General features: G+C 45.9%; 4 non-coding genes and 1 pseudogene across 4 annotated transcripts; all 5 read right to left on the minus strand.

Annotated features, from left to right (window-relative positions):
• Positions 1–2,043: 2,043 nt before the first annotated feature.
• On the minus strand, positions 2,044–2,264 carry LOC130305349 (U2 spliceosomal RNA; annotated as a pseudogene).
• A 2,063-nt stretch (positions 2,265–4,327) lies between these two features.
• LOC130305393 (U2 spliceosomal RNA) lies at positions 4,328–4,518 on the minus strand. Its single transcript, XR_008854974.1, has one exon. It is a non-coding gene; the product is annotated as a U2 spliceosomal RNA (small nuclear RNA).
• A 2,094-nt stretch (positions 4,519–6,612) lies between these two features.
• LOC130305394 (U2 spliceosomal RNA) lies at positions 6,613–6,803 on the minus strand. Its single transcript, XR_008854975.1, has one exon. It is a non-coding gene; the product is annotated as a U2 spliceosomal RNA (small nuclear RNA).
• A 2,097-nt stretch (positions 6,804–8,900) lies between these two features.
• On the minus strand, positions 8,901–9,091 carry LOC130305395 (U2 spliceosomal RNA). Its single transcript, XR_008854976.1, has one exon. It is a non-coding gene; the product is annotated as a U2 spliceosomal RNA (small nuclear RNA).
• A 2,095-nt stretch (positions 9,092–11,186) lies between these two features.
• On the minus strand, positions 11,187–11,377 carry LOC130305396 (U2 spliceosomal RNA). The gene has a single exon (XR_008854977.1). It is a non-coding gene; the product is annotated as a U2 spliceosomal RNA (small nuclear RNA).
• Between the last annotated feature and the right edge of the window lie 2,092 nt (positions 11,378–13,469).

A 13,469-nucleotide genomic window follows, 5' to 3' on the forward strand; every position in this document is an offset into this window, starting at 1 on the left:
TGCTGTCAGGGAGGCTGCCAGACAATTTTCCATGCACACTCTGGGCTGGGGGGCAGTCAACCACCAGTACACACAGCAGAACCTAAACCCATACCATTATTGCTAAGCAGCAAGACAGGGGCCCATTGCACTCCCACGGGGCCTTTTTAAATGCAATCCATAACCCGGATTTGCCAGGAACCCTTCTTACTCCTCCTACTTGCATGTGACACTGGGCTTAGGATCTGCATAGGAAACACACACACAAGCACACACCTACCTTTGTTGCCTGCAGATGCCTCCTTGGCTGTCCCCAAACGGTATCAAACCAACACCCACGGGAAGCTGTAAGCATAGAGGACATGCCTGCACCCCATTGGACTTACCTGTGTGGGTTAAATCCGGGTTATTTGACAACCTATGGCGGTGATGGTTCTGCTCAGGCAGAGCAGTGCTGATGCTCCTCATAAAGCTGTCGCTGCTGTGAAGGTTCTAGGTGACATCACAAATCCCTATGGTTACATACACAACAAAGCTGGGTTGTTGTTGTTTACACTCTGCAAGGCCTGTGGAAGTGAGTGACATCATAGCACTGTAGTTCTGAGGGTTCTAGATGGATGCAACAATCTCCTGTTGCTTCTATGAAGGCCATAATAGACGACATCACCAAACAGCTCCATAGTCACATACACAGCAAAGGAGAGATGTTGTTTACACCTAGTGATGTCAGTGGTATTGAGTGACATCACAGCACAGTGCTAAGGCTCCTGGGCCTGGACACAGCAGCGGCTGCAATATCTCAACGGAGAATACGTTTATATATATGTGTGTGTGTGCGCGTATATATATATATATATATATATATATATATATATATATATATATATATTTCTCCGCCGAAATCACTTTTAAACCCATTTCCACCTTTTTTTCCCTTCTCTTCCTCTTACTTTTTTTTCACGTTTTTTTACGTTTTTCTCCTTTTCGCCTCTTTTCTGGGCGTATTATTCTTCTTTTTCTTCTTTTTTTTCGTCTAATGCATACCCCATCAGTGCAGCAATGCTTATTCAATACCGCCAGCAGATGGAGACACTGGGGGATAATTTTCTAAGGATTTATACTGATTTTTCCTGTCTGAATTTGTCGCACAGAAAGTTGCAGGCCAAATATGTGTGACATTTCTGCGACTTTAGCTTCTAGAGCATTTTTACAACATTATACATAGGTGCTGAATACATAAAAAGCGACTGTTCAGCGACAGACAAGTCGCATCGGCTGAAAGTAGGCCAGAATGTCAGTCCATGTTGGAGCAGGTTTAGATACAGTCTAAAGTATAGATCTCAAAGTCTGTGCACAGAATTTAGCAAGGGCCTCGCACCTTCTGATGCATCAGGTAGGTGCACAATAGCATAGCCTAACCCTCTGTACTTTGGTCTATATTGATGCGGGACATAGACAGCCAGCTGATGACCAATCCATTAGTGCAATGGATGGCTGGAAGCATTTGTCTTTGCCTTTGCAATACCACAGAAGCAATGCATGGTCAATGTACAGCAATGACACACCTGTGTGAACAGCCAGGAGACCCCCCCCCCCCCCCCATGTTATGTTACATAGTTACATAGTTAGTACGGTCGAAAAAAGACTTTTGTCCATCAAGTTCAACCAGGGAATTAAGGGGTAGGGGTGTGGCGCGATATTGGGGAAGGGATGAGATTTTATATTTCTTCATAAGCATTAATCTTATTTTGTCAATTAGGAACATTCAGCACCCACCCGCTATCAAGGCAGCTGCCTATCATGTCATGCCCTACCTGCACAGGTGTGCTGGCTACTCAAATGATCCAATTAAGGAGGCCATTTAGTCAGCAGCAGCAGAAGTCCTGTGCCTGGACGCTCCAACAGCGGCCAGACACAAGCAGAAGCAGAAGCAGCAGAAGCAGCAGCAGCACCACCTTTTGTTTTTTGGCTGCAGCAGCAGCAAGGCCCACAGGGCTGGCTAGCTGGCTAGCCAGCAAGCAGGTAGCAATGAAAGTAGGAATCTTTCTTTTTAACCCTGTAAGGGGGTGGTGCACTGTACCCGAAGATACTGCCATATCGGGTCAATGCATAGGGCGACGGAAGCAAGCTTCGAAATCGGCCCCCGTTCTCAAAAATCCATTTAATATATGGTCCCCAGATAGGGGACGTATCAGATATTAAACTGATGATAGGGGACGTATCAGATATTAAACTGATAAGAACAGATACTACACTTGATCTTAGCCAAAAGGCCGAGAAGCGATAACCGTGAAAGGGGCGGGCCCAACAAGGTGCCCTTCATGGGCACTATCACTGCTTGCTGTCAGGGAGGCTGCCAGACAATTTTCCATGCACACTCTGGGCTGGGGGGCAGTCAACCACCAGTACACACAGCAGAACCTAAACCCATACCATTATTGCTAAGCAGCAAGACAGGGGCCCATTGCACTCCCACGGGGCCTTTTTAAATGCAATCCATAACCCGGATTTGCCAGGAACCCTTCTTACTCCTCCTACTTGCATGTGACACTGGGCTTAGGATCTGCATAGGAAACACACACACAAGCACACACCTACCTTTGTTGCCTGCAGATGCCTCCTTGGCTGTCCCCAAACGGTATCAAACCAACACCCACGGGAAGCTGTAAGCATAGAGGACATGCCTGCACCCCATTGGACTTACCTGTGTGGGTTAAATCCGGGTTATTTGACAACCTATGGCGGTGATGGTTCTGCTCAGGCAGAGCAGTGCTGATGCTCCTCATAAAGCTGTCGCTGCTGTGAAGGTTCTAGGTGACATCACAAATCCCTATGGTTACATACACAACAAAGCTGGGTTGTTGTTGTTTACACTCTGCAAGGCCTGTGGAAGTGAGTGACATCATAGCACTGTAGTTCTGAGGGTTCTAGATGGATGCAACAATCTCCTGTTGCTTCTATGAAGGCCATAATAGACGACATCACCAAACAGCTCCATAGTCACATACACAGCAAAGGAGAGATGTTGTTTACACCTAGTGATGTCAGTGGTATTGAGTGACATCACAGCACAGTGCTAAGGCTCCTGGGCCTGGACACAGCAGCGGCTGCAATATCTCAACGGAGAATACGTTTATATATATGTGTGTGTGTGCGCGTATATATATATATATATATATATATATATATATATATATATATATATTTCTCCGCCGAAATCACTTTTAAACCCATTTCCACCTTTTTTTCCCTTCTCTTCCTCTTACTTTTTTTTCACGTTTTTTTACGTTTTTCTCCTTTTCGCCTCTTTTCTGGGCGTATTATTCTTCTTTTTCTTCTTTTTTTTCGTCTAATGCATACCCCATCAGTGCAGCAATGCTTATTCAATACCGCCAGCAGATGGAGACACTGGGGGATAATTTTCTAAGGATTTATACTGATTTTTCCTGTCTGAATTTGTCGCACAGAAAGTTGCAGGCCAAATATGTGTGACATTTCTGCGACTTTAGCTTCTAGAGCATTTTTACAACATTATACATAGGTGCTGAATACCGCATCGGCTGAAAGTAGGCCAGAATGTCAGTCCATGTTGGAGCAGGTTTAGATACAGTCTAAAGTATAGATCTCAAAGTCTGTGCACAGAATTTAGCAAGGGCCTCGCACCTTCTGATGCATCAGGTAGGTGCACAATAGCATAGCCTAACCCTCTGTACTTTGGTCTATATTGATGCGGGACATAGACAGCCAGCTGATGACCAATCCATTAGTGCAATGGATGGCTGGAAGCATTTGTCTTTGCCTTTGCAATACCACAGAAGCAATGCATGGTCAATGTACAGCAATGACACACCTGTGTGAACAGCCAGGAGACCCCCCCCCCCCCCCATGTTATGTTACATAGTTACATAGTTAGTACGGTCGAAAAAAGACATATGTCCATCAAGTTCAACCAGGGAATTAAGGGGTAGGGGTGTGGCGCGATATTGGGGAAGGGATGAGATTTTATATTTCTTCATAAGCATTAATCTTATTTTGTCAATTAGGAACATTCAGCACCCACCCGCTATCAAGGCAGCTGCCTATCATGTCATGCCCTACCTGCACAGGTGTGCTGGCTACTCAAATGATCCAATTAAGGAGGCCATTTAGTCAGCAGCAGCAGAAGTCCTGTGCCTGGACGCTCCAACAGCGGCCAGACACAAGCAGAAGCAGAAGCAGCAGAAGCAGCAGCAGCACCACCTTTTGTTTTTTGGCTGCAGCAGCAGCAAGGCCCACAGGGCTGGCTAGCTGGCTAGCCAGCAAGCAGGTAGCAATGAAAGTAGGAATCTTTCTTTTTAACCCTGTAAGGGGGTGGTGCACTGTACCCGAAGATACTGCCATATCGGGTCAATGCATAGGGCGACGGAAGCAAGCTTCGAAATCGGCCCCCGTTCTCAAAAATCCATTTAATATATGGTCCCCAGATAGGGGACGTATCAGATATTAAACTGATAAGAACAGATACTACACTTGATCTTAGCCAAAAGGCCGAGAAGCGATAACCGTGAAAGGGGCGGGCCCAACAAGGTGCCCTTCATGGGCACTATCACTGCTTGCTGTCAGGGAGGCTGCCAGACAATTTTCCATGCACACTCTGGGCTGGGGGGCAGTCAACCACCAGTACACACAGCAGAACCTAAACCCATACCATTATTGCTAAGCAGCAAGACAGGGGCCCATTGCACTCCCACGGGGCCTTTTTAAATGCAATCCATAACCCGGATTTGCCAGGAACCCTTCTTACTCCTCCTACTTGCATGTGACACTGGGCTTAGGATCTGCATAGGAAACACACACACAAGCACACACCTACCTTTGTTGCCTGCAGATGCCTCCTTGGCTGTCCCCAAACGGTATCAAACCAACACCCACGGGAAGCTGTAAGCATAGAGGACATGCCTGCACCCCATTGGACTTACCTGTGTGGGTTAAATCCGGGTTATTTGACAACCTATGGCGGTGATGGTTCTGCTCAGGCAGAGCAGTGCTGATGCTCCTCATAAAGCTGTCGCTGCTGTGAAGGTTCTAGGTGACATCACAAATCCCTATGGTTACATACACAACAAAGCTGGGTTGTTGTTGTTTACACTCTGCAAGGCCTGTGGAAGTGAGTGACATCATAGCACTGTAGTTCTGAGGGTTCTAGATGGATGCAACAATCTCCTGTTGCTTCTATGAAGGCCATAATAGACGACATCACCAAACAGCTCCATAGTCACATACACAGCAAAGGAGAGATGTTGTTTACACCTAGTGATGTCAGTGGTATTGAGTGACATCACAGCACAGTGCTAAGGCTCCTGGGCCTGGACACAGCAGCGGCTGCAATATCTCAACGGAGAATACGTTTATATATATGTGTGTGTGTGCGCGTATATATATATATATATATATATATATATATATATATATATATATTTCTCCGCCGAAATCACTTTTAAACCCATTTCCACCTTTTTTTCCCTTCTCTTCCTCTTACTTTTTTTTCACGTTTTTTTACGTTTTTCTCCTTTTCGCCTCTTTTCTGGGCGTATTATTCTTCTTTTTCTTCTTTTTTTTCGTCTAATGCATACCCCATCAGTGCAGCAATGCTTATTCAATACCGCCAGCAGATGGAGACACTTTGGGATAATTTTCTAAGGATTTATACTGATTTTTCCTGTCTGAATTTGTCGCACAGAAAGTTGCAGGCCAAATATGTGTGACATTTCTGCGACTTTAGCTTCTAGAGCATTTTTACAACATTATACATAGGTGCTGAATACATAAAAAGCGACTGTTCAGCGACAGACAAGTCGCATCGGCTGAAAGTAGGCCAGAATGTCAGTCCATGTTGGAGCAGGTTTAGATACAGTCTAAAGTATAGATCTCAAAGTCTGTGCACAGAATTTAGCAAGGGCCTCGCACCTTCTGATGCATCAGGTAGGTGCACAATAGCATAGCCTAACCCTCTGTACTTTGGTCTATATTGATGCGGGACATAGACAGCCAGCTGATGACCAATCCATTAGTGCAATGGATGGCTGGAAGCATTTGTCTTTGCCTTTGCAATACCACAGAAGCAATGCATGGTCAATGTACAGCAATGACACACCTGTGTGAACAGCCAGGAGACCCCCCCCCCCCCCCCCATGTTATGTTACATAGTTACATAGTTAGTACGGTCGAAAAAAGACATATGTCCATCAAGTTCAACCAGGGAATTAAGGGGTAGGGGTGTGGCGCGATATTGGGGAAGGGATGAGATTTTATATTTCTTCATAAGCATTAATCTTATTTTGTCAATTAGGAACATTCAGCACCCACCCGCTATCAAGGCAGCTGCCTATCATGTCATGCCCTACCTGCACAGGTGTGCTGGCTACTCAAATGATCCAATTAAGGAGGCCATTTAGTCAGCAGCAGCAGAAGTCCTGTGCCTGGACGCTCCAACAGCGGCCAGACACAAGCAGAAGCAGAAGCAGCAGAAGCAGCAGCAGCACCACCTTTTGTTTTTTGGCTGCAGCAGCAGCAAGGCCCACAGGGCTGGCTAGCTGGCTAGCCAGCAAGCAGGTAGCAATGAAAGTAGGAATCTTTCTTTTTAACCCTGTAAGGGGGTGGTGCACTGTACCCGAAGATACTGCCATATCGGGTCAATGCATAGGGCGACGGAAGCAAGCTTCGAAATCGGCCCCCGTTCTCAAAAATCCATTTAATATATGGTCCCCAGATAGGGGACGTATCAGATATTAAACTGATAAGAACAGATACTACACTTGATCTTAGCCAAAAGGCCGAGAAGCGATAACCGTGAAAGGGGCGGGCCCAACAAGGTGCCCTTCATGGGCACTATCACTGCTTGCTGTCAGGGAGGCTGCCAGACAATTTTCCATGCACACTCTGGGCTGGGGGGCAGTCAACCACCAGTACACACAGCAGAACCTAAACCCATACCATTATTGCTAAGCAGCAAGACAGGGGCCCATTGCACTTCCACGGGGCCTTTTTAAATGCAATCCATAACCCGGATTTGCCAGGAACCCTTCTTACTCCTCCTACTTGCATGTGACACTGGGCTTAGGATCTGCATAGGAAACACACACACAAGCACACACCTACCTTTGTTGCCTGCAGATGCCTCCTTGGCTGTCCCCAAACGGTATCAAACCAACACCCACGGGAAGCTGTAAGCATAGAGGACATGCCTGCACCCCATTGGACTTACCTGTGTGGGTTAAATCCGGGTTATTTGACAACCTATGGCGGTGATGGTTCTGCTCAGGCAGAGCAGTGCTGATGCTCCTCATAAAGCTGTCGCTGCTGTGAAGGTTCTAGGTGACATCACAAATCCCTATGGTTACATACACAACAAAGCTGGGTTGTTGTTGTTTACACTCTGCAAGGCCTGTGGAAGTGAGTGACATCATAGCACTGTAGTTCTGAGGGTTCTAGATGGATGCAACAATCTCCTGTTGCTTCTATGAAGGCCATAATAGACGACATCACCAAACAGCTCCATAGTCACATACACAGCAAAGGAGAGATGTTGTTTACACCTAGTGATGTCAGTGGTATTGAGTGACATCACAGCACAGTGCTAAGGCTCCTGGGCCTGGACACAGCAGCGGCTGCAATATCTCAACGGAGAATACGTTTATATATATGTGTGTGTGTGCGCGTATATATATATATATATATATATATATATATATATATATATATATATATATATATTTCTCCGCCGAAATCACTTTTAAACCCATTTCCACCTTTTTTTCCCTTCTCTTCCTCTTACTTTTTTTTCACGTTTTTTTACGTTTTTCTCCTTTTCGCCTCTTTTCTGGGCGTATTATTCTTCTTTTTCTTCTTTTTTTTCGTCTAATGCATACCCCATCAGTGCAGCAATGCTTATTCAATACCGCCAGCAGATGGAGACACTGGGGGATAATTTTCTAAGGATTTATACTGATTTTTCCTGTCTGAATTTGTCGCACAGAAAGTTGCAGGCCAAATATGTGTGACATTTCTGCGACTTTAGCTTCTAGAGCATTTTTACAACATTATACATAGGTGCTGAATACATAAAAAGCGACTGTTCAGCGACAGACAAGTCGCATCGGCTGAAAGTAGGCCAGAATGTCAGTCCATGTTGGAGCAGGTTTAGATACAGTCTAAAGTATAGATCTCAAAGTCTGTGCACAGAATTTAGCAAGGGCCTCGCACCTTCTGATGCATCAGGTAGGTGCACAATAGCATAGCCTAACCCTCTGTACTTTGGTCTATATTGATGCGGGACATAGACAGCCAGCTGATGACCAATCCATTAGTGCAATGGATGGCTGGAAGCATTTGTCTTTGCCTTTGCAATACCACAGAAGCAATGCATGGTCAATGTACAGCAATGACACACCTGTGTGAACAGCCAGGAGACCCCCCCCCCATGTTATGTTACATAGTTACATAGTTAGTACGGTCGAAAAAAGACATATGTCCATCAAGTTCAACCAGGGAATTAAGGGGTAGGGGTGTGGCGCGATATTGGGGAAGGGATGAGATTTTATATTTCTTCATAAGCATTAATCTTATTTTGTCAATTAGGAACATTCAGCACCCACCCGCTATCAAGGCAGCTGCCTATCATGTCATGCCCTACCTGCACAGGTGTGCTGGCTACTCAAATGATCCAATTAAGGAGGCCATTTAGTCAGCAGCAGCAGAAGTCCTGTGCCTGGACGCTCCAACAGCGGCCAGACACAAGCAGAAGCAGAAGCAGCAGAAGCAGCAGCAGCACCACCTTTTGTTTTTTGGCTGCAGCAGCAGCAAGGCCCACAGGGCTGGCTAGCTGGCTAGCCAGCAAGCAGGTAGCAATGAAAGTAGGAATCTTTCTTTTTAACCCTGTAAGGGGGTGGTGCACTGTACCCGAAGATACTGCCATATCGGGTCAATGCATAGGGCGACGGAAGCAAGCTTCGAAATCGGCCCCCGTTCTCAAAAATCCATTTAATATATGGTCCCCAGATAGGGGACGTATCAGATATTAAACTGATAAGAACAGATACTACACTTGATCTTAGCCAAAAGGCCGAGAAGCGATAACCGTGAAAGGGGCGGGCCCAACAAGGTGCCCTTCATGGGCACTATCACTGCTTGCTGTCAGGGAGGCTGCCAGACAATTTTCCATGCACACTCTGGGCTGGGGGGCAGTCAACCACCAGTACACACAGCAGAACCTAAACCCATACCATTATTGCTAAGCAGCAAGACAGGGGCCCATTGCACTCCCACGGGGCCTTTTTAAATGCAATCCATAACCCGGATTTGCCAGGAACCCTTCTTACTCCTCCTACTTGCATGTGACACTGGGCTTAGGATCTGCATAGGAAACACACACACAAGCACACACCTACCTTTGTTGCCTGCAGATGCCTCCTTGGCTGTCCCCAAACGGTATCAAACCAACACCCACGGGAAGCTGTAAGCATAGAGGACATGCCTGCACCCCATTGGACTTACCTGTGTGGGTTAAATCCGGGTTATTTGACAACCTATGGCGGTGATGGTTCTGCTCAGGCAGAGCAGTGCTGATGCTCCTCATAAAGCTGTCGCTGCTGTGAAGGTTCTAGGTGACATCACAAATCCCTATGGTTACATACACAACAAAGCTGGGTTGTTGTTGTTTACACTCTGCAAGGCCTGTGGAAGTGAGTGACATCATAGCACTGTAGTTCTGAGGGTTCTAGATGGATGCAACAATCTCCTGTTGCTTCTATGAAGGCCATAATAGACGACATCACCAAACAGCTCCATAGTCACATACACAGCAAAGGAGAGATGTTGTTTACACCTAGTGATGTCAGTGGTATTGAGTGACATCACAGCACAGTGCTAAGGCTCCTGGGCCTGGACACAGCAGCGGCTGCAATATCTCAACGGAGAATACGTTTATATATATGTGTGTGTGTGCGCGTATATATATATATATATATATATATATATATATATATATATATATATTTCTCCGCCGAAATCACTTTTAAACCCATTTCCACCTTTTTTTCCCTTCTCTTCCTCTTACTTTTTTTTCACGTTTTTTTACGTTTTTCTCCTTTTCGCCTCTTTTCTGGGCGTATTATTCTTCTTTTTCTTCTTTTTTTTCGTCTAATGCATACCCCATCAGTGCAGCAATGCTTATTCAATACCGCCAGCAGATGGAGACACTGGGGGATAATTTTCTAAGGATTTATACTGATTTTTCCTGTCTGAATTTGTCGCACAGAAAGTTGCAGGCCAAATATGTGTGACATTTCTGCGACTTTAGCTTCTAGAGCATTTTTACAACATTATACATAGGTGCTGAATACATAAAAAGCGACTGTTCAGCGACAGACAAGTCGCATCGGCTGAAAGTAGGCCAGAATGTCAGTCCATGTTGGAGCAGGTTTAGATACAGTCTAAAGTATAGATCTCAAAGTCTGTGCACAGAATTTAGCAAGGGCCTCGCACCTTCTGATGCATCAGGTAGGTGCACAATAGCATAGCCTAACCCTCTGTACTTTGGTCTATATTGATGCGGGACATAGACAGCCAGCTGATGACCAATCCATTAGTGCAATGGATGGCTGGAAGCATTTGTCTTTGCCTTTGCAATACCACAGAAGCAATGCATGGTCAATGTACAGCAATGACACACCTGTGTGAACAGCCAGGAGACCCCCCCCCCCCCCCCATGTTATGTTACATAGTTACATAGTTAGTACGGTCGAAAAAAGACATATGTCCATCAAGTTCAACCAGGGAATTAAGGGGTAGGGGTGTGGCGCGATATTGGGGAAGGGATGAGATTTTATATTTCTTCATAAGCATTAATCTTATTTTGTCAATTAGGAACATTCAGCACCCACCCGCTATCAAGGCAGCTGCCTATCATGTCATGCCCTACCTGCACAGGTGTGCTGGCTACTCAAATGATCCAATTAAGGAGGCCATTTAGTCAGCAGCAGCAGAAGTCCTGTGCCTGGACGCTCCAACAGCGGCCAGACACAAGCAGAAGCAGAAGCAGCAGAAGCAGCAGCAGCACCACCTTTTGTTTTTTGGCTGCAGCAGCAGCAAGGCCCACAGGGCTGGCTAGCTGGCTAGCCAGCAAGCAGGTAGCAATGAAAGTAGGAATCTTTCTTTTTAACCCTGTAAGGGGGTGGTGCACTGTACCCGAAGATACTGCCATATCGGGTCAATGCATAGGGCGACGGAAGCAAGCTTCGAAATCGGCCCCCGTTCTCAAAAATCCATTTAATATATGGTCCCCAGATAGGGGACGTATCAGATATTAAACTGATAAGAACAGATACTACACTTGATCTTAGCCAAAAGGCCGAGAAGCGATAACCGTGAAAGGGGCGGGCCCAACAAGGTGCCCTTCATGGGCACTATCACTGCTTGCTGTCAGGGAGGCTGCCAGACAATTTTCCATGCACACTCTGGGCTGGGGGGCAGTCAACCACCAGTACACACAGCAGAACCTAAACCCATACCATTATTGCTAAGCAGCAAGACAGGGGCCCATTGCACTCCCACGGGGCCTTTTTAAATGCAATCCATAACCCGGATTTGCCAGGAACCCTTCTTACTCCTCCTACTTGCATGTGACACTGGGCTTAGGATCTGCATAGGAAACACACACACAAGCACACACCTACCTTTGTTGCCTGCAGATGCCTCCTTGGCTGTCCCCAAACGGTATCAAACCAACACCCACGGGAAGCTGTAAGCATAGAGGACATGCCTGCACCCCATTGGACTTACCTGTGTGGGTTAAATCCGGGTTATTTGACAACCTATGGCGGTGATGGTTCTGCTCAGGCAGAGCAGTGCTGATGCTCCTCATAAAGCTGTCGCTGCTGTGAAGGTTCTAGGTGACATCACAAATCCCTATGGTTACATACACAACAAAGCTGGGTTGTTGTTGTTTACACTCTGCAAGGCCTGTGGAAGTGAGTGACATCATAGCACTGTAGTTCTGAGGGTTCTAGATGGATGCAACAATCTCCTGTTGCTTCTATGAAGGCCATAATAGACGACATCACCAAACAGCTCCATAGTCACATACACAGCAAAGGAGAGATGTTGTTTACACCTAGTGATGTCAGTGGTATTGAGTGACATCACAGCACAGTGCTAAGGCTCCTGGGCCTGGACACAGCAGCGGCTGCAATATCTCAACGGAGAATACGTTTATATATATGTGTGTGTGTGCGCGTATATATATATATATATATATATATATATATATATATATATATATATATTTCTCCGCCGAAATCACTTTTAAACCCATTTCCACCTTTTTTTCCCTTCTCTTCCTCTTACTTTTTTTTCACGTTTTTTTACGTTTTTCTCCTTTTCGCCTCTTTTCTGGGCGTATTATTCTTCTTTTTCTTCTTTTTTTTCGTCTAATGCATACCCCATCAGTGCAGCAATGCTTATTCAATACCGCCAGCAGATGGAGACACTGGGGGATAATTTTCTAAGGATTTATACTGATTTTTCCTGTCTGAATTTGTCGCACAGAAAGTTGCAGGCCAAATATGTGTGACATTTCTGCGACTTTAGCTTCTAGAGCATTTTTACAACATTATACATAGGTGCTGAATACATAAAAAGCGACTGTTCAGCGACAGACAAGTCGCATCGGCTGAAAGTAGGCCAGAATGTCAGTCCATGTTGGAGCAGGTTTAGATACAGTCTAAAGTATAGATCTCAAAGTCTGTGCACAGAATTTAGCAAGGGCCTCGCACCTTCTGATGCATCAGGTAGGTGCACAATAGCATAGCCTAACCCTCTGTACTTTGGTCTATATTGATGCGGGACATAGACAGCCAGCTGATGACCAATCCATTAGTGCAATGGATGGCTGGAAGCATTTGTCTTTGCCTTTGCAATACCACAGAAGCAATGCATGGTCAATGTACAGCAATGACACACCTGTGTGAACAGCCAGGAGACCCCCCCCCCCCTCCCCATGTTATGTTACATAGTTACATAGTTAGTACGGTCGAAAAAAGACATATGTCCATCAAGTTCAACCAGGGAATTAAGGGGTAGGGGTGTGGCGCGATATTGGGGAAGGGATGAGATTTTATATTTCTTCATAAGCATTAATCTTATTTTGTCAATTAGGAACATTCAGCACCCACCCGCTATCAAGGCAGCTGCCTATCATGTCATGCCCTACCTGCACAGGTGTGCTGGCTACTCAAATGATCCAATTAAGGAGGCCATTTAGTCAGCAGCAGCAGAAGTCCTGTGCCTGGACGCTCCAACAGCGGCCAGACACAAGCAGAAGCAGCAGAAGCAGCAGCAGCACCACCTTTTGTTTTTTGGCTGCAGCAGCAGCAAGGCCCACAGGGCTGGCTAGCTGGCTAGCCAGCAAGCAGGTAGCAATGAAAGTAGGAATCTTTCTTTTTAACCCTGTAAGG

This window comes from Hyla sarda, unplaced genomic scaffold (assembly GCF_029499605.1).
Source record: "Hyla sarda isolate aHylSar1 unplaced genomic scaffold, aHylSar1.hap1 scaffold_131, whole genome shotgun sequence".
Taxonomy (NCBI): domain Eukaryota; kingdom Metazoa; phylum Chordata; class Amphibia; order Anura; family Hylidae; genus Hyla; species Hyla sarda.